Here is a 10,959-nt window from a genome sequence, read left to right on the forward strand (position 1 = left end):
GACCGTTCTAAGGACAGATTCGAATGGAAAAACCTCGACCCGTTGTTTATGACAAACAAGAACCTCGGTATAAGGAAGACGCCACAAACGGTGGTGGAAATTCCGTTTGATAAGTCGAGATGAACGCCACGGGAAATCCCGATAAGTTTGAGTAGTTCTTCAAAGAACCAAAGAGAATAAAACCTCACAAGTTTTATGAATCATCAATGTCTCCCCGATTACATGGTAGGTACACCTATTTATACAAGAAAATTACTTGCGGAGAAAGTAGTTCTAATCCTAATAAGTAAACAAATCAATTCCTAGCAAGGAAAGAAAATAAAGTCCAAATCAATTCCTAGCAAGGAAAGAAAATAAATAAAGATCTTAGGTAGGTAAAGAAAATAAGCCTTGCAATCCGATCCTTCTAAATTAACGAACAATCTTAGCAGTTCTTAGCCTTGACCGGATCCTTCTAGAACTTGAATCAAGGTGACAATTCTTTGTTGCCCACGTGGATCGTGCTCAATGGGCCTCCCCGAATTTGCTTGAGCCCATAACTCTTGGATGAGTCCGTTGAGCACATCCTTGAACTTCTTTGCTCGTGCTCTCGTAACCGGCCCAATTGGTACTTGAACGAGATCCTTCAAAGCGGTGCCTTGATCTCCATCATTCCCCTCCTCTTGAAAAGGATTTGCCCTCAAATCATCACCTACATCAAAAGGACTCAAATCAGTAACATTAAAAGTGGTACTTACATTGTACTCACCAGGTAAATCTAGCTTGTAAGCGTTGTCATTGATACGCTCGAGGACTTGGAAAGGGCCATCTCCTCTTGGGAGCAATTTGGAACGTCTTTTCACCGGGAATCTTTCTTTTCTCATATGCAGCCAAACCCAATCTCCGGGTTCAAAAACCAGGTTGCGACGTCCCTTGTTGGCTTGTGTGGCATATTGTTCCGTTCTTCGCTCAATGTTGAGTCTTGCTTTCTCTTGCTCTTCTCCCCACCAAAATCCAACGTTCTTCTTGATCACTTCGGTAAGCGGTGCGGCTAAGCTACTAAAGTCCTTCACGAACCGCCAGTAGAAACTAGTAAGTCGATGAAAACTACGAACATTACCTACACTTGTGGGGCTCGGCCAATCTTGGATTGCACGTGCCTTCTCCTCATCAACCTGTATACCTTGTGCACTAACAACAAATCCCAAAAATACAAGCTTATCGGTGTAAAAAGTGCACTTCTTTAAATTAGCAAACAACTTTTCTTTCCTTAGCACATCTAAAACAGATTTCAAATGTACTACATGATCGTCTATGTTCTTGCTATAAATGAGTATATCATCAAAATAGACAACAACAAATCTGCCTATAAATGCACGTAAAACAAGGTTCATAAGTCTCATAAAGTTGCTCGGAGCATTAGTCAAACCAAAAGGCATAACTAACCATTCATCTCCTTCTTTTATCCTAATTTGATGATAACCACTTTTTAAATCAATCTTAGAAAATATGCAAGAACCATGCAGCTCATCTAACATATCATCTAAGCGTGGGATAGGATGACGATACTTTACCGTTATGTTGTTGATGGCTCGGCAATCAACGCACATTTGCCACGTCCCATCCTTCTTAGGTACAAGTAAGACCGGAACCGCACATGGGCTCATGCTCTCCCTCACGTGCTCTTTCTCCAACAATTCACTTACCTGCCGTTGAAGCTCCTTTGTCTCCTCGGGATTGCTCCTATAAGCTGGTTGGTTTGGGATGGTTGCACCGGGAACTAAATCAATTTGATGTTCAATCCCTCGGATTGGAGGTAACCCATGTGGTGTTTCCTCGGGGAAGACTTCCTCGTACTCTTGCAAAAGAGAAACAATAGAACTATGCAAAGCAAGGTCAAGTTCGTTATTGTTTAAAAGTGCCTCTTTGTACAAAAGTACAATCATCGGCTGTTTTGAAAACATTGCCCGCTTGATCTCACTCACTTTTGCATAAAAATTCTTTTGTTTTCTCTCCGATTTTCTCTCAAGGGCCGACCTTTGATTTTCTTTCTCTCTCTCATTTTTCTCGGCCTCTCTCTGTTTTTCACTGTTTTTCTTTTGCTCACTCTCTTTCTTTTGATCACTCTCCTTTTGTAATCTCACTTGATCCTCGTATACTTGCTGCGGTGTCAATGGTACAAGAGTGATTGATCGTTGATTAAGTACAAAAGAGTACTTGTTCGTAAAGCCATCATGCTTCACTTGCCTATCGAATTGCCATGGACGCCCTAGCAATAAGTGTCCCGCCTGCATCGGTACTACATCACACAACACTTCATCTTCATGTTTACCGATTCGAAATGCAACTAACACTTGCTTGTTCACCCTTATCTCACCACTATCATTTAGCCATTGCAACTTGTACGGTCTAGGATGTTTTATCATGGGCAATCCCAATTTCTCCACCATAATTGTGCTTGCAACATTAGTACAACTACCACCATCAATAATCACACTACATACCTTGTCTTTAACATAGCACCTTGTGTGAAAGATGTTCTCCCGCTGTACTTCATCAACTCCTTTTGCTTGCAAGCTCAATGCTCTTCTCGCCACCAATGTCAATGCGTCAGGGGCTAAATACTCCTCATCGGAAACATGGTCCAATGGCGGCATGTTGTCGGTGTCGGAATCTTCATTATCGGTCACAATTTCTCCATTGGCTTGCAACACCATGGCTTGCTTGTTTGGACATTGACTTGCTATGTGGCCCCTGCCTTGACATCTAAAACACTTAATATCACGATTCCTAGAGGTAGAGGCTTCGGTTTTACCTTGAGGAACGTGGCTGGTGGTCACGGACTTGGGCTCGGGTTTGGGCGTTTGTGACTTGTCCAGCGGCTTGGCTTGACTCAATTTCCAAGAGGTAGAACTAGAGTTATGGCCTGCACGTGTCCCACTCCCTCTCTTGAGTTGTTGTTCCACTTTGATAGCCATATGCACCATATCTTCCAATTCCACATAATGCTGCATCTCTACCTTATCATGGATCTCCCGGTTTAAGCCAAGTAAAAATCTAGCCATTGTAGCCTCCCGATCTTCCTCTACATTAGCGCGGATCATAGCAATCTCCATCTCCTTGTAGTAATCCTCTACGCTTCGACTCCCTTGTCTAAGACCTTGTAGCCTTTTGTACAACTCTCGGTAGTAGTAACTTGGAACGAACCGTTTTCTCATCACTACTTTCATCTCCTCCCATGTGTCTATTGGGCGTTCTCTATTCCGCCTCCTGTTTATCACAAGCTAATCCCACCAAGTAATAGCATATTCAGAAAATTCAATCACAGCTAATTTTACCTTCTTTGTCTCGGAGTAGTTGTGACAATCAAACACGAACTCCATCTTCTTCTCCTATTCAAGATATGCCTCAGGATCAGATCTACCTTGAAAGGACGGAATCTTCATCTTAATACCACCCAAGTTGTTATCTTCACGATTCCTAGCTTCTCTAAATCTTCCTCCAGGTCTCCTATTGTTAACAATGGAACCCCGATCTTCTTCTTCATCAAAACCAGACCCATAACGCTCTTCATCCTCCTCCCTCGGTGGAACTCTTTCCCTTCTACGAAAATTACGACCGTTTTGTGGTTGCTCCTCACGTCTATTCTCCATCTGATCTATCCGTTCGTGAACTTGCTCCATCTCCATCTTCATCACTCGCCTCATCTCACTCATCATGGCCTCCATAAACATTTTCGGATCGGCCAATTTTGTATCACCTTCGACAATGCTCTTACCACTATCGTGAGACATGATTGTTGCAAAACAAAGGTTAGAAAGAAAAAAAAGATCCTCACGAATCACTCCCTTACGTGTTTACACTCAAGAAGGTGGATCATTCTCCACTCGTGTTTCACTCAAAATAATATGGCTTTTACCCTCTGATGTTCTCACCACTCTTGCCTTTTTCCACTCGATAATTCTCTCTTAGTTCTTTTGAAACTAAACAAACAACTCAAAATTTCCAGCAACAATTCTCCCAGAACTACTCAAGGAATTTCAGATTTGAACACAAGGAATATGGAAATTTTCAGATTAGAAATAGAAGGAATATGACAGTTTGGAATTTTGGAAGCAAACAATAATTTTTTTTTTTTTTTTGACTTTTTTTTTTTTTTTTTTTTTTTTTTTTTTTTTTTTCTAGTCACAAGCAGCAATAATAATTGTAATTGCCAAAAACGATTGATCAGATTTCAACAAGCACATGAAACTATACAAAGGACAATTGAAAGCGACGTGTAAATCAAATTTGGAAATTGTAGATATGGAAAGAAAAATCCAAATCTTGAAATTATTGATCAGATTTCAACAAGGACATGGAAATAGACAAAAGGACAATTGATAACGACATGTAATTCAAAGATGGAAGTTGCAGATATGGAAAGAAAATCCAAATCTTGAAATTATTGATCTGAAAATTAAAGCAAAGATTCGCGTAATCAATTAAGAATGGAATTCAAATCTGAAAATTTCAAATCTGAAAAATTAAAGCAAAGATTCGCGTAATCAATTAAGAATGGAATTCAAATCTGAAAAATTAAAGCAAAGATTCGCGAAAATCACAAATCTGAATTTTGACACGATTTTTTTTTTTTTTTTGATGATTAGCAACTGGCTTTTAAGAATAATGAAATAAAATTTCAAAATAGTGATGTGAAGGGATATGCAAACCTGAACTAGAAACTGAGCTCTGATACCAAATGATGTGAACCCCGTCAAGAATAACGAGACCCAACAACGAAAGGGAACCCAAGACCGTTCTAAGGACAGATTTCGAATGGAAAAACCTCGACCCGTTGTTTATGACAAACAAGAACCTCGGTATAAGGAAGACGCCACAAACGGTGGTGGAAATTCCGTTTGATAAGTCGAGATGAACGCCACGGGAAATCCCGATAAGTTCGAGTAGTTCTTCAAAGAACCAAAGAGAATAAAACCTCACAAGTTTTATGAATCATCAATGTCTCCCCTATTACATGGTAGGTACACCTATTTGTACAAGAAAATTACTTGCGGAGAAAGTAGTTCTAATCCTAATAAGTAAACAAATCAATTCCTAGCAAGGAAAGAAAATAAAGTCCAAATCAATTCCTAGCAAGGAAAGAAAATAAATAAAGATCTTAGGTAGGTAAAGAAAATAAGTCTTGCAATCCGATCCTTCTAAATTAACGAACAATCTCAGCAGTTCTTAGCCTTGACCGGATCCTTCTAGAACTTGAATCAAGGTGGCAATTCTTTGTTGCCCACGTGGATCATGCTCAATGGGCCTCCCCGAATTTGCTTGAGCCCATAACTCTTGGATGAGTCCATTGAGCACATCCTTGAACTTCTTTGCTCGTGCTCTCGTAACCGGCCCAATTGGTACTTAAACGAGATCCTTCAAAGCGGTGCCTTGATCTCCATCAAAGAGGAAGAGGAAGAAGAATATGAGAGAGACAGTCTGTATATAGAAATGTTGATTTTTGGGATGAGGTTCTAAGTAATGACTCCAATGCCTTTGAATTAGATGGTGAGGTATGATTAGGACCAGAAGTTAGTGTAGATGAAGAGGTGGGGGTAGAACCAAAAGTTGGTGTAGGTGAAGAGGTGGGATTAGAATAGGATTTTGGTGTAGATGAAGGAGGTGGGATTAGCAGTAAAAGATGGTGTAGATGTAAAGGTGGGATTAACAGCAGAAGATGGTGATGAAGAGGGTATACTGGATGATGCTGATTCAGAAATGTCACGAAGTGATATACTGATCTCTCCTCTTGCTAGTTATGAAAAGGATGAAGCTGATTCAGAACGTGTGTGTGTGTCACCAAGAGGGTGCCATTTAGTACATCCGATTTGGAAAATCCAGTTTTGCAGCGAGGGAACACTTTTCATGACGTGTATGAGTTGAGAAAAGCCATTAAGCAAGCCAATGTATTGAAGGGGAAGGACTTGCATTTCAAAAAAAAAAAATACAAGAAAGAAACTTATGGCAGTGTACTCAGACAAGAAATGTAAGTACAAAGTTTATGGAAAGTAGTTGAAAGAGGAGTCGACATTCATATTAATTTCACTTAGGCCCAGACATACATGCACTAGGAAATACAAGAATCACTTGATCAATTCGACCTAGATAACTGAGTGGTGAGTGGATTGTTTTAGGAATCAGCCGAATAGCCTATAGAAGACCTAAAGAAAAAGGTAAAAACAAAGTGGAAAGTTGATGTCCATTGTAGTTCCTTGTATAGGGCTAGGAAGAAGGCACAAGAGGTCATTTATGGAAAGTTAGGCGAGCAATACTATCGTTTATGGGACTATTGTCCAACAATTAGAAACACAAATGTTGAGAGTTGTGTCCTTTTGATGGTTGAGAGACTTATGCCCGAAGTGCCTTGTAAATTCCAAAGGATTTACATATCCTTGGCAGCCATGAAAAATGACTTCAAAGATGGGTGTAGGCCTGTGATAGGAATTGATGCTTGATTCGTGAAGAGGGTTTACAAAGGACAGCTAATGGCAGCCATTGGAAGGGATGTGTAGAGTCCCAAATGTTAAATAGCAATTTAAGAGTAAAATCTAGAGGATAAACGACTAAGATTAATTGGATGTCAGAAAAATGGTTTGAAACACTTAAAATGGTGTTTCTGGCCCTAGCGTCCGAACGGCATGGACTAGTGTTCGAACGGCCCTTGAACGCCCATTGAACGGGAGACCGAACACCAACCACAGAGAGCAAAATTTGCTATTTGGAGTAGGTGTCCAGATAGGGCACCGAACGCCCTTGCGAACAGCTGAGGCAAGGAGCATTGTTTTTGGACAAGCTTTTAGACGATCAAGACCATCGTCCGAACATGTTATCTCTGCTTAGCGATGGACGTGTTGCTACGTATGCGTGGGTCCGGACAGTTCACTTATTAAGTTCGGATGGCCCTGGACTTAAAAATCGGATCTAAGCTCTTTTGGCTCATTTCTCTGATTCTCTCCTTCACCCACACGATTTCCCTAAGGTTTTTCGCACAAAAACCATGATCCACGGAAATCCAAAGGTTCGACCTCAAATCCGACATTGGGAACGTGATCTACATGCTTGGATTTATGTTGTCACCGATCGTTTTGAGGTAAATCACTAAATTCATATTTTTTGGATTTTTAAGTAGATCTTGTGAATGTGAGTTTAATCTAGTGTTTTCTCTAGGCATTGGGTTACTTGGAACTTGTTTGAGGCTACCCAAACCTTGGGTATTGGTTTGGTGAACTTTTGGAAAGCTTTCCTCAAACCCTAACTTTTGGGTATTTTGTTTAAGTAGTGTTTTATGTGTTTAACCCTAAGTAAATACTCATGAGTTAACATTATTGTGGTGGGATTAGTAATTTATGATTATGGGTATGTGTTTAAAAACCTGAGAATTTTATGGGTAACTTAGTGACGTAACCTTTGAGTGATTCAAAGTGCTACTTAGTGTGGTTAATAGGTAGGAAACTAAATGGTGCAATGTGTTTTATTTTTAGCAGCTCTTTGCAGGCCAAACCTAAAGTTGTGTGGAGTTGGAGTACGAGTGGTAGTCAACTCGACTACGTGAATTTTAAATTTATAAGTTTTACCATTCGTAATAGTATGAATCAATTGTACTATAGTAAGGGTTATCGAACCACAGAGATTGGGGGTTGTTTTGCGTAATGGGATATTCAAAGGAACATATTTAATCTAACTTTGAAATAAAAATAAAAGTAATGGTTGTAGAATTGAAGCTACAATGAGTAAAGGAAAGGAAAGCGGAAAATGAAAACAAACTTAAAGGAAACTTAGGGTAATGATCGCATCTAATCCTAAACCAATGAAATGCTTAAAGTTTAAACGGATCTTCCTAATATGCATGATATGATTGCGTAATGGGCGTCAACCATTACGACGATCTCAACATGAAAACACTTTCGTTAAGACGTAATAATAAAACACCTAGTTTCACATCAATCACTTACCACGTAAAGATTTAAACTACAATGAAAAAGCAATTATACTACCAAAGGTGTGGGGAATTGATGCTCCCTAACTTATTACTTTATAAAACATCCTAATAAGCATACACAATATATGAACACCCTACTTAGACCACAATGATAAGGTATCTTAGTTTCACAGCAATCTATTCCATGAAAAGATTAAACTACAATGGAAAGACGTTTTACACTACCAAAGGTATGAAATGACCGGTGCTCCCTGGCATACCCTATAAGGTAACTCTAATAAGTGAACATGCATCATGTCAAATAGAACCATTGCACAAGACATCATTCTCTTTCAAAAATGTTGATTTTATTCATGAATCTAAGAAAACTCATAGACAAGCATAACTCTTTTTCATGAATAATTAGATTGGAATATTGATAACAAAACCTTTTAGCATGAGTTTTAATATCCTCTAGTCTTATACAATCATCAAACATATCAAGAAAAACTCAAGAACACTCCATAACTTTTGGAAAAGATTTGATCAAACCCTAAGATGAGATTTAGCTAGACATGAAGTAAACTAATTTAAGCATAAAAATAATAAAGAAACACGATCAAAATAAACTAAAAACAATATATTGAAAGTATGGAATTCGGATTACACAAGGAAATGAAAAGCACTAAAATTAACTAAGAAGATATACCTGAGAAAATTGAACCCCCAAAAGATGCATGATCTCTACCTCTCATGTTGCTCTCTATTTGTAGAGGAAGAGATTACAAAATAATATCTAAAGAAGAGATAAGATAAGATAGGATAGGATATGATAGGATAAGATAAGATAAGAGATATTTGGAAATATATGAAAATATCTAAAAATATCTAAGAAAATATCTAAAAATATCTAGGAAATATCTAAAAATATCTAGGAAGAGTGACATGTCAACATTGTTCCAGATTGTTCTGAAAATATCCAAATTCGATCAATCGATTATAAAGTCGATCGATCGCATTTCGCTCGATCGCATTCGTGTTTACCCTGTCTCAATCAATTGCATCTCGCACGATCGATTTTTCATCGACTGATGATTCGATCGATTGATTATAAAGTTGATCGATCGATTTGCCTTAGCTGAATCTTCACTTGGCAGGAGTAACTTTGAACTCTGGAAATGACCAAATCACCCTTGATGTATTTTCATGTCTAATTCGGGTGTTTTGAACTAGATTTCAATTAAGACCGAAAATAAGACAAAACACAAAACTACAACAAAACGTTATATTTACAACACAAAGTAGGCATAACAAATGTAAATTAAGGGGTCTTGAATAGAATATTTCAAGACTTATCAACGAGCAACCAAAGGTGAGTATTATATTCACTGAGAAACTATTATTTTATATATTATAGAATTGCTAAATATATATGTTGTTTTATAAATCTGAACCGATTGTATGTTGAATATATCTGTTTTGGATAATTTGAGTACTTTTGAGTATGTTAAACCTAGCAATGATATTTTAGAGAATTGAATATTGTATGTGGAGTGTGGAATGAATTGTGTGACTGTGTGCTGCGGTTGGGAATTTTAAATACTCTATTTGGTGTTTCAGAAATTGGTGTTGTTACATGATTGTGGATTTTGGGGGTGTTATCACAAATTGTTTTGGAGCATATTGCATTGGGGCATGGTTACACAATCTTGGGAGATACTTGAGCCAGGGGCTCTACAACTTGGGTCTGGGACTCGGTTACTTGAGCCAGGGGCTCTGGAGACTTGCATATGCATACATATATCGTGGTGTGTTTGTGTGTGCTGTTTTCATGATATGTATATTGTAGTTTTTGCTAGATGTATGTATGCATGACTCTTAATGCGTAAGAGCATACGTATATTTCTATTGGCTAGTTGTATGATTTAAATGCATTGAGTTTGAAAGTGCATAGATGATTGCATTGCCTAGAATTAGATATGATAATGTCTCTGTAATGCCATGCGAGTTGTTGTGCGAAGGCAATAAGCTGTTGGGTGTAAGCATTAGAATCAGAGATGCCAATGTCTATGTAAAACCATGCGAGTTGTCATTGTTCTTCAGCTAAGACGTGTTTGTATATTAGAGTCTAACTCTAGTACTCGTATGATCACACTGACATCCAAAGTCAATAAGCTGATGGGTGTAGACATCCATACCCCACAACCGTGCAGACATTGATACTTTGGTTGCAGGATCTGTAAATATAGATAATGACTCGTCCACCTTGCGTATGGGATGCTATGATTGGAGCACATCGTGACAGTCATAAGTCACTAACTCGTGGGTAGTCTACATTTTGGGTATTTTGATATGGCTCGTGTCCTACGTGACACATGTATTTTGCAGAGCCAGTATTTTGATATGTGATTATAGTATCATGTTTTAGAAGCTTCAAATAGATAGACATGTGTATGGCTCTTTTGTGATAAGTCTTGAAATATTCTATTCAAGACCCCTTAATTCACATATGTTATACATAGTTTGTGTTGTAAATATAATGTTTTGTTGTGTTTTTGTGTTTTGTCTTATTTACAGGTCTTAATTGAAAACTAGTTCAAAACATCCGACTTAGACCTGAAAATACATCAAGGATGATTTCCATCACTTCCAAAGTTCAAGTTTGCCCCTGCCATTTGGAAAATCGGCCAAGGGAAATCGATTGATCGACTTCATAATTGATCTATCAAAATTCATCAGTCGAAGAAAAATCGATCAAGCGACATTTGATTGAGCGACACAGGGCAATAGCAAAAATCGATCGAGTTACATTCGATCGAGCGAATTCAAGGGTCGATCGAGCGATTTCAAATTTTGCGGATAAAGTTGCAGATATCAACCCAATCTGCTTATGATTCAAAATTCAAAAGTTGGGCGATTGAAATGGGATATCGACGCTCTTCATTTGTGCGGCTGAGATGGATTGATGGAGGGATCTTGACACATCAAATTCTCTATTAATAGAGAAGAGTCAAGAGAAC

The sequence above is a fragment of the Alnus glutinosa genome, chromosome 4, assembly GCF_958979055.1.
Source record: "Alnus glutinosa chromosome 4, dhAlnGlut1.1, whole genome shotgun sequence".
NCBI classification, from domain to species: domain Eukaryota; kingdom Viridiplantae; phylum Streptophyta; class Magnoliopsida; order Fagales; family Betulaceae; genus Alnus; species Alnus glutinosa.